We start from the raw sequence: 15,123 nt of genomic DNA, 5'->3' as shown, positions 1-15,123 counted from the left end.
TAACATTAGCTCCTTGTTTCTCATGCAAATTTCTGCAGCAGGCTTGAATTGCTTCCCAGAAAAGGGTTTCTTAATTTTTATTGCATTGTCATTTTGCAAATTTTTCAAACTTTTGCTTTCTCTTGAATGTTTTGCTGCTAAGAACCTTTTTTTTTCTGCCAGATACCTTATATCATCTCTCACACTCAAAGTTCCACAGATCTCTAGAGCAAGGAAAAAATGCCATCAGTCTCTTTGCATAGCAAGAGTGACCTTTACTGCAGTTTGCAAGAAGTTCTTCATCTCCATCTGAGACCATCTCAGCCTGGATATTATTGTCCATATCACTATCAGCATTTTGGTCACAGCCATTCAACAAGTCTTTAGGAAGTTCCAAACTTTTCCACATTTTTCTATTTTCTCCTGAGACCTCCAAACTGTCCCAACCTCTGCCTGTTACCCAGTTTCAAAGTTGCTTCCACATTTTTGGGTATCTTTACAGCAACACCCCACTCTACTGGCACCAATTTACTGTATTAGTCTGTTCTCACACTGCTAATAAAGACATATCTGAGACTGGGTAATTTATAAAGGGAAAGAGGTTTAATGAATTCACAATTCCATATGGTTGGGGAGGCCACACAATCATGGCTGAAGGTGAGGGAGGAGCAAAGGCACATCTTACATGGTAGCAGGCAAAAAAGAAGTGCCAGGCAAAAGGGGTAAAACCCCTTATAAAACCATCAGATTTCATGAGAACTCACTCACTATCATGAGAACAGCAGCATGATGGTGACCTCCACTGTGATTCAATCACCGCCCATGGGATGTGGACATTATGGGAACTACAATTCAAGATGAGATTTGGGTGGAGACACAGCCAAAGCATATGACTCCATTTCTCCCTTTCCCTGGTTCCTGGGAACCACCACTCTACTTCTGTTTCAATGACTTTGACAGCTCTAAGTACCTCACATACGTGGAGTTATACAATATTTGCCTTTTTGTGGCCCACTGATTTTACTAAGCGTTAATGTTCTCAAGGTTCATCCATGTTATTAATATTTTAATAATAATAGAAAATAATTTAATAATGAAATGAAATAATAATTTCCTTTTAAAGGAATTCCTTTAAGAGGAACTCCTTCCTTTTAGAGGCTGAATAATATTCCATCGTATGTCTATAACACATTTTGTTTATCCATTCTTCCACCAATGGACACTTTATTGCTTCAGTGTTTTAGTTATTGTGAATAATGCTGCTATAAACATGGATGTACATTTGTCTTTTTAGGATTCTACTTTCAATTTTTTTGGTTATATAATTAGAAGTGGTATTGCTGTATCATATGGTAACTGTATTTTTAAATTTTGAGGAACTTTAATACTGCTTTCTACAACAGGTGTCTCATATCACATTCTTACCAGCAATGCTAAATGGTTCTATTTCTCTATATCTTTGCCATTATTTGTTATTTTCTGGTTTTGTTTGTTTGTTTTTTTTTGTTTTTTGTTTTGGTAATAGTCATTCTAATGATGTGAGGTAGTATCTCATTGAAGTTTTGATTTGCATTTCCATAAAGTTTAGTGATATTGAGTGTATTAGGCTGTTCTCACATTGCTATAAAGAACTAACTGACACTCAGTATTTTATAAAGAAAAGAATATTAATTGGCTTATGGTTCCACAGACTGTATGGGAAGCATAACACAGACATCTGCTTCTAGAGAGGCCTCAGTAAACTTAAACTCATGGAAGAAGACAAAGGGGAAGTAGGTGTCCCATGTGGCAGGAGCAAGAGACACACACACACACGTACACACACACACACAGAGAGAGAGAGAGAGAGAGAGAGAAAGAGAGAGAGAAGGAACCACACACTTTTAAACAATGAAATCTTGTGAGAACTTACTCACTATCACAATAAGAGCACCAAGAAGATGGTACTAAACCATTCATGAGAAATCCACTCCCCCATGATCCAATTATTTCCTATCCAGTCCCACCTTCAACATTGGGGATTACAATCCAACATGAGATTTGGCCAGGGACAAATATCCAGACGACCCCTGGACCCTCCCTCCATATCATACGACCCCTGGCCCCTCCCAAATCTCATGTCCTCCTTACATTTCAGAATACAGTTATTGCTTGATATGGTTGGCTGTGTATCTACCCAAAATCTCATCTTGAATTGTAAGAATCCCCATGGATCAAGGGTGGGACCAGGTGGAAATAATTGAATCATGGGATTGTGTTCCCTCATACTGTTCTTGGGATAGTGAATGAGTTCTCACAAGATCTGATGGTTTTATAAGGGGCTTCCCACTTTGCTCAGTTCTCATTTTCCTTCCTGCTGGCATGTGAAGAAGAACATGTCTGCTTCCACTGCCATCATAATTGTAAGCTTCCTGAGGCTTCCCAAGTCATGCTGAACTGTGAGTCAATTAAGCCTCTTTTCTTTATAAATTACCCAGTCTCGGGTACGTCTTTATTAGCAGTGTGAGAATAGACTAATACATCGCTTTACCAATAGCCCCTTAAAGTCTTAACTCATTTCAGCATTACCTCAAAAGTCAAAAGTTCAAAGTGTCATTTTAGACAAGGCAAGTTTCTTCCACCTATGAGCCTGTAAAATAAAAAATAAGTTAGTTACTTCCAAGGTATAATGGGAGTATGAGCATTAGGTAAATATTCCCATTCCAAAAGGGAGAAATTGGAAAACAGAAAGGGGCTACAGGCCCTATGTATATTCAAAACCCATCAGTATAGTCATTAAATCTTAAATCTCCAAAATAATCTTCTTTGACTCTGTGTTTTACATCCAGGTCAAACTGGTGCAAAAGATGAGCTCCTGAGGCCTTGGACAACTTTGTCCCTGTGTCTTTGCAAGATTCAGCCCTCACTGCTGCTCTCATGAACTGGAGTTGAGCACCTGTGACTTTTCCAGGTGAAGGACGTGAGCTGTCAGTGTATCTGCCATTCTTGGATTTGGAGATGATGGCCCTCTTCTCACACCTCCACTAGGCAGTGCCCCAGGGGGAACTCTATGTGGGAGTTTCAACCCCACATTTCCCCTCTGCACTGTTCTGGTAAAGGTTCTCCATGAGGGCTCCCTGCAGCAGATTTCTGCCTGGACACCCAGGCTTTTCCATACATTCTCTAAAACCTAGGCAGAGACTCCCAAGCCTCAACTCTTGCACTCTGTACACCCAAAGGCTTAACACCACATGAAAGCTGTCAAGGCTTATGGCTTTCATGCTCTGAAGCAGCAGCTGGGCCTGTATCTGGGGCCCTTTGAGCCAATGCTGAAGACAGTGCAGCTGGGATTCAGAGAGCAGTTTCTTGAGGCTATACAGGGCAGCAGGGTTCTGGGTCTGGTCTATGAAACCATTTTCCACTTCTAGGCCTCCGAATCTTTGATGGCAGGAGTTGTTGTGAAGGTTTCTAAAATCCTTTCAAGTCCTTTATCCCATTGTCTTGGCTATCAGCACTTGGCTTCTTCTTATTTATGCAAATATCTCTAAAATGTCATTTCTCTAGAGACTGTTTGAACTCTTTTCCTAAAAAAAGCTTTCTATTTCTCTGCCACATGGCTAGGCTGCAAATTTTTCAAAATTTACTCTCTGCTTTCCTTTAAATATAATTTCCAACTTACTTTTTTTGCTCCCACATCTGAGCATAGGCTGTTAGAAGCAGCCATGCTACTTCTTGAATACTTTGCTGCTTAGAAATTTCTTCCACCAAGCCTTTAAGTCTTTGATCCATTTTGAGTTAATTTTTGTATATAATGTTAGGTAAGGGTTGAGCTTCATTGTTTTGCTTGTGGAAATTCAGTTTTCCCAGCACTGTTGGAAAGACTGTCCTTTTCCCAGTGAATGATCTTGGCACCCTTATAAAAATCATTTAACCACATAAGTTGGAACTGTTTCCTGAGTTCGTCATTCTCTTCCATTTAATAATGTGGTATTATTATTACCATAATAATGTGGTATCTAATAATGTGGTAACTCTAGAAATTAGATTATTTTCTTTCCCAGAGTTTGCTGTTTTTTGTTATTTTTATTATTGTTGTTCTTGTTATTGTAAACTTTGTCCCAAAGATCAGCCTGGTTTATAAACTTAAGGTCTTCTGAAGTCTTTTCTGAGCCTGCACCCTGCCCTGAGCATGGATGATTACTTTCTGATTTTCCCTGTAAATGCAATTGGTTTTCAATGTTCTAGTCTTTAATGTCTGGTTCTCCAAAGAAAAACAGAGAAAAATAAAACTGAAGGAGAGGTGCTGACCCTTTAAATCCCCTGGTAGTCACATCAGCTGAAGGAGGAGCTGGCAATAACACAGGGGAGATGCAACAACTCTTACTTCTTTATTTGTATGTCTACGATCGGAAGTAACAATCAGTGATCAGAGCACAGATCCCTGACATTTGGAAGACAGGGTAACCCTGGCTCCTGCAAGCTGTGTGCAGGTTGCTCCCAGCACAGGTGCAAGATTGTCTTCCATGTGGCTGGTTGTGGGCAGGTGGGTAGCTGCAACTGTGCTTAAAGCCGAAATTGACCAGAATGAACTGTAGTTCATACCTTCCTCTGGATGTTGCAAGCCTTTAATAGACTCCGTAATTCCCAAATATTTACATCAGATAGATTCTGCCAGCACAGTTATTTTCTAGGTGGGAAAACAGATTCCTAGTGCTCCCTACTCTGCCATCTTCCCCTCACATGGTCTCTGCTAATGTATTTTTTTATTTGTAAAATTTCTTTTTGCTTCTCAGAACTTGGCTTTTATATAATATTCTGCTTTATTTCACCATTATCTTGTCTTATCCTTCTAAAAATGTTAAATACTTATCTTTCAAAAGACTTCATACCCTGCTTCTCCCATGTTTCTTTGTTATTTGTTTATTATATTGATTTTTTTATGTTAATGTCTTTCTTCAAATCATGGTGATCCTTTCAAGTCCATTCATAACTAGAGTGATGTACTAACAAACTGTGAGAAAGCTCTGTGTGCAAGTATATGTGTGTGTGTGGTGGGGTGGGATATGCAGACTGCTGGGCTTTATTTACTAGTGTGATAAAACTGGGTAATGTGATGTAGCTAGTTTTATTAGGGTAAGGTTACTTTTTCAAAATAGGACACTGAAGTGTCTAGATTTGTAAGTCTTTGCCCTTGAAATGCTCATTTCCACAGGGCAAAATCCTTCACTTTTCTGATTGATAGCTATAACGCTTATAGTTGGTATCTTGTGAGGTTTGCTGATGTTCTTTTACCTCTCCTCCACTTTTTAAAAAATTATTATTATATAGCACCCTCTGCTTCACTTCATCTCTGCAAGTCTTTCCGGAAAGTAACTCTCCAGCCTTCTGCTGAGGTTGGGGTGAGGCTCTGATTGTGCAACATGTCATAAAAACTTTCAAGCAACTCTAGTTTGTTAGACCAATTGCACAGCATTATGTTCAGAGATACTTCCTACTTTCAGCTTTTGAATACTTCTGGCATTCTGGGTGATAAATTGGCATTTTTGTTGTTTTCTCTGCCTCAGGCTTTAATCAGCATTCTCCTATGTGCTGAGGCAATAACGGTTTATTAATGGGCTTTCCAGATTCCAAAATTTTGTTGAGCTCTATTTGCTTTCATCTTCTATTCTCTTTTGCTATGGATGTGAGTCTATTTTCCTTCTTAACTCAAATTTAATAGGGTTTTTAAGAAAAAGAAGCAAATAATTGGCATGTAACATCTGTATTTAATCAGTATTCTATCTACTTTTAAATTATATTGAACATAATTTGTAAAACTTTGTTTGTTTTAAATAATGGTGGGTATTTTCCAGTATGTGAAGCTTTAAATGATAGATGAGAGATTTGAGTTTACTTTTCTTATAACAAATACATTTATAAAAAACAAAATATTAATACTTTTTAGTTCAATACTTCTAGTATCTAGTTGTTTTCTCCTGCATTTTTGTCCTGTTCTTTATCCCCTACATCTTTGTTATTGCCAAACTCTTGTGCCCTACCATGCCTCTCTCTCCAAGCGCAGTTCTCAACTGGAAACCACCAACACTGTCTATTTCTGCTTGTCTGGGAGCAAGAAGTGATGGGGAGGACTACTTTCTCTGGGCTAATATCCCCTGTTAATTTACCCTGGAGACCTAAATTATTTTTATTTTTCTTCACCTCAGGATATGAAATAACTTTTGCGTTGCCCTCAACTTTTGTTACGGGACTCTACTTTTAACTCTCATATACTTCTGAGATGGCTCATCAATCTAACTGCATTGTTTCGAGTCTTCCTTTCATTCCTCATAGTTGCTAGTTCATTAGAAATTCCATTTTTGTTTTTAAGCACTAGTCAAAATCCTACTTAAATCTTTCCTATCACTTCTAGGATTTGGTAGGGGCAGAGTTGGGGAGTATAGAGAGAATAAATGATACCTATACTCAGTGTGCCATAGTAAACATTCAAAGCCCAGAGGTTCCATTTTCTTCCTTACAGTTGTCTGAATTTTTTCACAGAGAAGGTACAGCTTTTGAATCAGAAAAATACTGATTAATGTACCATCATTTCAGAATAGAAGAATAAAAAGAAGAGGAGGCCTACTTCTCAGATGCTTTGCTACCATTTCAGCCAACTCAGTGAATCACTCACTTGGAGTATTCTCTTATGGTGTCCATATTCTTTGTTTTTCTTGAATGTAGTGGATCATACGAGGGATACATCAGTGTAATTTGCTTTTGGTATTTAGACAAAATCTGCTATTTGTTTGCTATGTTGGCTTCACCCTTTAAACTCAATAGCTGAAAACCTTCTTCTGTGGCATTTTTTGGGCATTCCTAAATATTTAGATGAAAAAAAGATCACGTGATACCACAGGTTGTTAGCTCTAATCAGTCTAACAGCATCAGTAATCTGAATAAAGAGAGTCATTTGGATTTTTAAAAATTTGAAAATGCATTGTCAAATACAGTCATTCTCTCACTTAGAGTTAGCTTTATATGCTTTATTTGTTGAAATTCTATCAGTCAATTAAAATATACATTATATTTATTATTGAAAGAGCAAAATGCAATAATCTATGATATTTGTGAGAGCTGTTAATTTTCTGGACAAACAAGGGTTTTATGTAGTAAAATAAATGAGAAAAGAAATGAATATTTCACATAAATATAAGAGATGGTGTGTTGGTTATTAGATAGCTTTAGAAAGCATATTATGGCCTTGTAGAGTCAATAAGTATTTATAAAATTAAAATCATTTGGCAATATTGAGCTAGTTTTAAGCACTCTATTAATTTTTAGCTTCTTAATTCCACTTAAGCAGTGAATTTTTTGAACTTTTCTAGATGAATTTACAGCAGAATTCTAATTTGCCACCAAAATCATAAAAGATAATATCCAGGATAAATTATTTTTAATCTATATTTAACAAAAAATATGAAGAAAAAAGTTAGAGAAAAATAAGATATTTTCCCCCCAAGATATTTTGCTGCTCCACCAATCTCAGTTTCTCAGTTGAAAAGTGAACATGTACCCAGTATCATGAATATGTGTTTTAATGACTGCTAGAAGACTCTAGAAGCTGACAATGAAGACTAAATGTTCTTCCTCTAAGAATTCAAATGTTTAAACTCAATTACTAAATGTTTAATAATTAAATTTCATTGTTTTAAAACAAGATTTCAATTTTATTTTAGTAACACAGGAAAACAGTCTGTTGATATTGGGCTTCAGCTCTGACTTCAGCTGAACACAGATTTTTAACTCTCAAGCATTGAGCATTTGGCCAAAATGTATATTAGATGCACTTCTATTCATTAACATTATTACAAAACTAAAAAGAATTGAACAGAATAGACTAGAATGAGAAACATCAAAATGCATTGCGTGCAGTAAGGCTAAGTACTGTTTTGTGACTGTTGCATTTCAGTTTGTGTATGTGTGTATAACACACATACTGGGTTATGTGATAACATGCATTTTGGTACTGAGGGCCATGGATCATGGGAAAGAGATTAACATTCGCTGATCTAGTGGGGAAAAAAAAAGATGCTCAATTTGGAGCAGGAGGATAGGCATTAACTTCTGGAATTGCTAACAAAAGAAAATAATGCAAAATTTTGGAAATGTTCTTTTGTAAGGAACCAAAATAATATGACCTGCAGACTTAATGAAAGATGCAATAGCAATTAGAAGTTAAAAGTAGGTGGAAGGAAGGTAGGAGTCAAAATTACTTAGTAAAATAATATAAAATGGCCAAGAAAAATCAGAGAGGTAAACATATATGGACTATGTTAACTAATAGCAGTGATGATAATGATAATAATACATAATATTTCTTAACACTTTTTCCAGCTATCACAGCAATTTCTACTGTGGTTATTCTAGTGTATTTGATTCTTACAATAACCTGACAGAAAAAAGCAGAGTAACAACTGGTAACTCCATTTTGCAGATAAGGAAAGATTCACTTTATGGGGAGTGTAGCTGTTTTACTCTAACAAGAATAAAGAATATCTGACCCTGCTTCATAATATTTTTATACTTATTATTTCATGCATTTGACAATAAATTTTGAATATAAGTTTTATAGGTGAGAAAACTGAAGCTCAAAGAAATTAAATAGTTAATTCAAATATTTACAGTATATAAAATTAGAGCCAGGCCTGAAAATAGAGTATTTTTCTTCAAATGGTTATGTTCTTTCCACATCATTCTGCTGATCTCTCAAGACTTCTGCCTAATATTTTCAGTAACTAAGTTTGCAAATATAGATTATCTATTACTGAGAAGGCTGATGGTATAGGGCAGTATTTTTGAGACTACAATTTGAAATAAAAATAAGATATTTGTATTTACTGAGTAAAAGTAAAAGTGACCATTGGCAATTACAGGGTAACTTCATTTTGGATTATCTTGCATTTCACCATAAATTTCCTCAAAAATGTAGTTGAATCTTTGTAAGACTAAACCATAATGGGCTATTTGAGAAATTAATATATTTGAACACAGCCCTAACTTTAGAAATTAACATAAAGGAGAATGTGTCCTATGAAAAACTCACCACTTGGTACAAGTGAAACACTAAACAGCAGGTGTAACTGTCCACCCAGGTAAGACTTCACCCAGTTACAACATCACGCACTACCCATTTCATGCTTTCATTCATAAAGACGTTATGGGAAATGTTCATTATGGTCATTTATATCAATATGTGTTTGGAGGTTGTGATGTGAAGGAGTAAAAGGAGTGCTTTTGTTTCTTTGTGGGTATCTCATCAGAGGGTTCATAAAAATAGGGGTGTTCAGGTTGTTATTTCAAAGTGAGCCAGAGAACACTCTGATGAGTGGGCAGTGAGGGCATCAGTAAGAGATTTTCCTTAACAATAAGCTGTATTAAGGCATGAGAATAAAATGGGAAACCATCAGTCATTAGGTATTGTTGGATTGTGCGCTATGTGGATGTGGATGACAGACTGTAAGGAAAGGAGCTGATGGAAGTGGAGATGACTGGTGAAGCATGGTGTATTAGTTCACATCCTAGAGGATTTTAAATGGATTGATGATTTGATGAGTCTTTTTCTTTTGTTGAATTATTGAGTTGCCTGATGGCTACATTCTCCTTACCCATTTAATCCTCTGAAATCTCTCATTCCATTAATCCATGATCTATGCTCTAGATTCCCTCTTTGACTCTCATCCACTAGTTGTTCTTTCTGTTCTGCAAGGATTTCTAAAGGCAAATTTTAATTTCTTTACCCTGGGTTCAGACACTCACATACAATATCACCAACAACCTTTGTATATTCTCATAAAATAAATGGCAATATGATTACTTGGTGCTACCTCTTTTACTCTATCACCAAGGGGTTTTAGTTACTTTCCAAAAATATTTCTAAAACAGGATCCTGAAAACTTAGATATCCATTTTCTCATATGGTCAACTTGGAACTTATATAAAAAAGACCCAGACTTCAAAGGCTGCTGAATTTTATAGATGCTTATTATCTCTGATACTCATTTTATTTATAGTGACTGGTCAATTTAAAAAACCTTAAATTTCCCATAAAGAAATTAATTCAATTAGGTGTTAAATCTACTTAGCTCTAAATGGGTAAGGTGAAACACCACATCCAAAAAGCAGTGTTACAGAATATATTTAAAACTTGAACTGGCCGGTCACGGTGGCTCACGCCTATAATCCCAGCACTTTGGGAGGCCGAGGCAGGCAGATCATGAGGTCAGGAGATCGAGACCATCCTGGCTAACACGGTGAAACCCTGTATCTCCTAAAAATATTTTTTAAAAAATTAGTCAGGCGTGGTAGTGGGCTCCTGTAGTCCCAGCTACTTGGGAGGCCGAAGCAGGAGAATGGCCTGAACCCAGGAGTCGGAGCTTCCAGTGAGCCGAGATGGCGAGTGCCACTGCACTCCAGCCTGGGCCACAGAGCGAGAGAGTGAGACTCTGTCTCAGAAAAACAAACAAACAAAAAACAGCAAAAAACAACAACAAAAAAAACTTGAACCTTGCCCTAGAGTAGCCTCCCCTCATTAACTCTGTCTGCTCTCCTGATTTCATTCTGTCCCATGCTGCTCACACAACCCTTCTACTTTCCAACACCACTGAGTTCTTTCTTCTGCATTTGTACCCTATAATATCCCTGTTCTCTTATGAGATGGAGACCTGCCGTGCTTTGGAGAACCTTCCCCCTTCTCAAGTGGCTGAATCCTTTTGTTTTCTCCTCCTCTTGCCCAACCACTGCTTGACAGGCTTCAAATTTTTAACTCTATTGACCGTGCACACTGTTCCACTTTTTCTTCTCTAAAAAATCTTCTAAGACTCTATTTGAAATGGGCCTATTCTGTTAGGAGAGTTTTTGACCTATTGCTCTGCACAGAGCGTCTTTGACCTCTTTGTTCCTCAGAGTGTACACCACAGGGTTCAGTAGGGGGGTAATGACAGTGTAGGTCACTGATATCAGCTGATCCTGATCTCTAGTGTTTTCTGAGTTGAGCTTGAAGTAGGCAATGGAGGCACAGCTGTAGTGGACAATAACTACAGTAATATGAGAAGCACAGGTGGCAAAGTCCTTTTTCCTGCCTTCAGCAGATGCAGTCTTGAGGATGGTAGAAATCACGAGGATGTAAGAGATGAAAACCAAGCCCTTGGGAATCAGGATCACCAGCACACTGATGGTCATAGTCAGGATTTCATTGACTGTGGTGTCAATGCAGGAGAGCTTCATTGCAGGAGCACCTTTGGAATACAGAAAGGCAGCCTGAATACAGCTGACAGGTGTGTCATTGCTACAATTAGGCCAATGCTGCAGGCGTCCCACACCAGCTGCATACACACACTCTTGCTCATGACGACTGAGTACCTCAAGGGGTTGCAGATGGCCACATAGCAGTCATACCCCATTGCTGTGAGCGGGAAGCAGTTGTTGATAGCCAAAGTAAGAAGAAAAACATTTGAGTGGCACAACCTGCCAAAGAAATGGGCTGACTCGTCTCTGGACCTGACAGCATGCCGAGGAAGAAGTACATAGGGGTGTGGAGGTGATGATCAATACTAATGATACTCACAATAATAACATTGCCTGCCAGGGTGAATATGTACAATGTAAGAAACACAACAAAGAGGGTGAGCTTGTGCTCACGGAAGCTGGAGAAACCTTGAAAAATAAACACCCTCACCAAAGAATGATTCTCTTTCTTCATTAAATCACACATGATATCTAAGAAAGAAAAAAATAATGTAAGGAAACTAGATGGATGATTTCTGTCAAATAATAGACTGGGAAAATTCCTGTGATTAATACACCTTAGGTCTCTGCTTTTTTATATTGACATTCATACTTATTTCTTTTAGGAGTAGAGAGTGGAGAAACGTTCTTTCCTCATTCAGAAGAAAGTACAAGGCTTTAAAAGTCAAATGTTGCAAACTAATTTCCTAGTTCTAGTATATGCTAACTTATCTTGGGCAAGGACTTATTTATAAGACCAGTTTTCTCATCTTTTGGATGTAAGAGTGATAACATTATAGAATTGTTGATGGAAAAATCATACACTAATTATAATACTCATATTTGAATTTTAAAAACAACATTGAATAAATGTGAGTTCAGTGGTATCATGCAGAACTCCAGGCTCCACAAACTACCCGATAATTTTTGAGCTTCTAAAGTTTGAATAGAGCCTGTGTTACTGTAATTTCCACATTGCATTTTCATTCCATTATTTTGACTCTGATTATATTGCTCCTCTCAACTCTGTTCTATGCTCTTCTTCCCTAGACACCACTCATTTTTCAAAGCCAAATAAAACCCATGTCCTCTAGAAAAATCTTTTTCTCCTTGTTTGAACCCGGGAGGTGGAGGTAGCAGTGAGCCAAGTTCGTGCCACAGACTCCAGCCTGGGCAGCAGAGGGAGAAAAAAAAAAAAAAAAAATCTTTTTCTCCTTACTCTCTCTCTCTGGGGCCTACATGTCTCTGCACATGCAGGTGGCATAGAACTATTTACTGGTTTTTAAATTTTTATATTGTAAGCCCCTTACAGTGAAATTGTGATTACAAAATATTTTTGCATACATTATTTAATCTTATTAACATCCAATGGAGCAGGGAGGACAACGATGAACTGTTTCTCTCTAGATGCAAAAACTGAAGAACAGCTCTAGTTAGGTAATTATTTTTAGACAGACAGGTGTCAAAGGATTAAATCAAGATTGGAATTCAAAGCTTTTGACCCTGTGTCCATTGTTCCTTCCACTACACCAAACTGCATTATAAAACCATCCCCTCTATAACTAAGCAGGGACCACGTATTCCCTCTTTTTATGACCCCAGGTTGGCCACTCCACTATAGCGGACAAATATCTTCTGGTAGAATCATTATGAGTCATTGCTCCTTCATACAAATTGTCTGTTAGAAAGTAGAATACTGGAGCATTATAATGATTTTCTTTTCAAAGAGAAGGCATAAATGTTTTTAATCTTTGACTTTTTATGATGTCTAGGTCTGTGATAGCAACAAACAACTAAATAATTGGGCTAAATTTTAACATTGGAATTATAACACTAGAAGAAAGTATGACATTATTAACAAGTAATTGAAAAATACCCTGGTAATAAAACTTTTCTAGTAGCCTTTACCTTATCAGTAATCACTATATAATAACATAATAGGTTCATTGTAAAAAAGATAAATTTAGAAATGTAATGATGGAATTGCTTCAAAAGTACAATTTGTTGGAAGTAAAGCAAATGAATCCACATCACAAAATGATTTACTACTGGGTGAATTTCAAAGGTAAGCTTCTTTAGTGCTTTTAAAATTAAATTCAATTTATCTCTTTTTCAGAAATATACCCCTTTTCATAGAAAATCTACAAAAAGTATTTATAAGAAATTGGTGCATGGTTGTGCCTCAGCTCCTCAGTGCATGATATGAAAGAAAATCAGATGAGGTTGCAAAAAATAAATTCTGTGTTAGACATCGGAGACCATTTCTTGACAGGCAAAGTTGTTTGTGATGTGTGCAGCATGGTAAGTAACTGTAAACATTCTTTATGAAGCTTTCTAAACCGTGTCTCTGTGGACTATGGATTGTCTGAAGATAAGAATATAGACAAGGGAGCATGCATAGCTGATAAGTGGCAGAGCCACATTCCTTATTATCATGTTAATCAGGGCACTCTTTAATCCTGATAAATTTTAGTTCTTTAGGATTAACAGGAGATCCTTGAAAGTAATAAATCAAGGAAAACCCAAATATTCATAGACATCAGGATTCTTTCCAGCTTAATATAATTTGCTCTTTAACAATGATTTTAAAAACCCTCATGCATGCATTTTATTTCCTATAAAGCTCCCTCTGCTAAACATTGAAGTCTCTTTCCAAATCACTTACTTCTCTTCCTGCAAATCTGTGGCTCAACCGAAAAATTGAGGTAGAGGTCAAAGATGTGACCCCTTGATCACAAGTATTCACAGATCAAGATTATGAAGAAAAGGCATCGGAATGTGGTCCTTCCATCTGCTGTAGGACCAGTCTAGGGATGAGGTCGAAGGACAGTTACAGGGGGCTCTTTGGATACTGGATATTTCCTCCAGCTTGAGGAGGACCTTTGGATGCCAAGAAAGGCTCTCTGATGAACAGCTTTCAGGGTTTCAGGGTTTCTCGGCGTCATTTACTGAGCACTCTTAAGAGTCACCCTGTGACTAAGAGGAAGCAGACTGCCAGTACCAGGGAACCTCGTTATGTGTGCGGCACATTTACCAGATTATATGAACTTGTACTTTGGCAGACTTGAGGCAGTTTTCACTGCAAGTAGAAATAGCAGTGGCTTATTTGTCATGTTTTATTTTTTAAATAAATATTCTATTTTTATACAGTTGAGCCTTGGAAAACCATGGTTACGAAGCCCAAGCGAGCTCTAGCTAAGAGCACTCTCTTGGATTCCAGGAAACCCTGCAGCTCTTTCTATCGTTAAAAACCTTGTTCAATATTATAAGCTGTGCTTTTTTTCTTCTTCTCTGAACTAAAAAACCCTCAATTTTGGCCAGTTTTTGTCCTGCAGGATTCAGATATGGAAGATCAAAACTCATTAGACAATAGAAATCTCTCTAGAAGGCCAGGAGGCCACTTTAGTGCTCCAAAAACATGAACCAGGACTTCATCCCAAGGGACCATCAGGCAAATGGTTACATGGGTTTCATGAGCCAAATCTGGGGTTATCCCCACACTGCTTTTCCTGCCACAACCCTCGGTACTTTATTCTATTTTTTTTTTTTTTTTAATTTTATGTCTATCTCATCACAAATTCTGCCAATTCTCCTCCAAGTTAATTTTTCTGTACTTGGCCAAAAATAAGGTAGCTGCATTAATATCTTAATAAACTTGAAAAATGCTCCTTATACTGACTTTTTTCATTTGTGTTTTATATTTCGTATTTGTCATAACTTAAAAGAAATAATTTTTAGGGACAAATTCCTGCTCGGTTGCCCAGGCTGGAGTGCAGTGGAGCAATCATAGCTCACTACAGTCTCAACCTCCTGGGCTCAAGCTATCCTCCTGTCGTGGCCTTCTGAGAAGCTAGGACTACAGGTGTGTGCCACCATACTCAGCTAACTTAAAAAAAAATTAGA

General features: G+C 37.3%; 1 protein-coding gene and 1 pseudogene across 1 annotated transcript in view; both read right to left on the bottom strand.

Annotated features, from left to right (window-relative positions):
• LOC126935658 (sodium/potassium-transporting ATPase subunit alpha-2) overlaps positions 1–15,123 on the bottom strand; it is a 907,274-nt gene that overhangs the window by 790,667 nt on the left and 101,484 nt on the right. The gene's annotated exons all lie outside the window — the stretch shown is intronic.
• LOC126936485 (olfactory receptor 10J1-like) lies at positions 10,840–11,695 on the bottom strand (annotated as a pseudogene).

This window comes from Macaca thibetana, chromosome 1, assembly GCF_024542745.1.
Source record: "Macaca thibetana thibetana isolate TM-01 chromosome 1, ASM2454274v1, whole genome shotgun sequence".
In the NCBI taxonomy this organism is placed as follows: Eukaryota; Metazoa; Chordata; class Mammalia; order Primates; family Cercopithecidae; genus Macaca; species Macaca thibetana.
The sequence above is the reverse complement of the archived record's forward strand: the minus strand, read 5'-3'. Positions and strand labels throughout refer to the sequence as shown.